Consider the following 1320-nt stretch of genomic DNA (forward strand, 5'->3'; position numbering starts at 1 on the left):
CCAGTTCTATTAGTTTAGCTGTTGACCTCTTGATAAATGTCAATTAAATGTAACTCAGTTTTAATGAGTACAAAACTTAAATGTTGTGCAAATGGATTCATGACACCTAGACAGCAATTCACCGGAATAAACTCAATCATTTATCCACATCCAATCAGGGGCTCTAACCCTAACCCTAGTCCTCAGAGCCGGCCAATCAGCACTCAGAGTCCAGATGTAAATCCACCCCTCAGCCTGCAACCCAACCAAGCTCCTGCATTCAGCGCTCCTCCATTCCCTTCTGCACCTTCATCCTCCTCACTGCAGGGATTCCCTGGACATATGCTGCATTCAGGAGGCCTAGCATGCAGGCTGGTTGCCCACACATCTAACAGCAAAGTCAAAACGGCGCCCCAGGCGGACCTGGGTAAATTTCAGCGCTAATGTTTCCTGCCGAGGTCTGAGCGCCAAACACTTAAATTATTGTATTATTAAAGCTTTTGTAATTTAAGTGTTTCTGTGTGTCTGCATGTTTTTAAGGTTGGAATTCTCCTTAATATAAAATCTTTTACATTTTGTCCATTGCAACCTACAGGTAGACGTATTTTATTGTATCATTGTGTGACAGACCAAGAGCTGTTTTACATTAGATAAAGATTAAATGAAAAGTTCTGTAAAATAAAAGTCTAAATTCGTATGATGATTATATATCATTTTCATATTATTCTGCCTTTAGAGTTACAGATGAACAATGAAGCATGTCGACCTCTAAGATCATAAAGAACCTGCTTATTTATGGCTGACTTGGCTGGAAATAAATAAAATGAGGAAATATTTATTTTCTCACAACAAAAACCTTAAACTGTAAATATGTAGAAACTGGTTCTTCTAAATATGGACAGAAAATATAAAGTTCTTGCTCAAATTAGCTGATTAAGTTTTAATGATTGATAGCCGTGATCAAAATTTAAAAAAGGCTTTTATGGATTTAATTTAGCAATTCCTTGAAGTGTCTAATCTATTAAGTTTTGTTTTATCTTTGTTATCTGTGAAGCACCTTTGATCGCTCTCTGTATGAATGGGGTTTTATAAATAAATTGGTCTGACATGCATAGAGAGCTGAAGCTTTCTCCATTCTTTTTATTTCAATCTGAACTCAAGCTTCAGTTTTAGAGTCTTTTATTGGCGCCTTCTCTTATTAGATGACAAAGTAAATTGAGAGACGCTTTCACCACAGTAAATGCCAGTAAACTGTCATGAACTAAACCTTAACTGCCTGCAGGAGCGGATCCGCCTATCAGACTCTCTGGAGGCAAATATACGGAGGCCAGGAAATGCAAA

Source organism: Cyprinodon variegatus, unplaced genomic scaffold (assembly GCF_000732505.1).
Source record: "Cyprinodon variegatus isolate N-32 unplaced genomic scaffold, C_variegatus-1.0 Scaffold1383, whole genome shotgun sequence".
Classification (NCBI taxonomy): domain Eukaryota; kingdom Metazoa; phylum Chordata; class Actinopteri; order Cyprinodontiformes; family Cyprinodontidae; genus Cyprinodon; species Cyprinodon variegatus.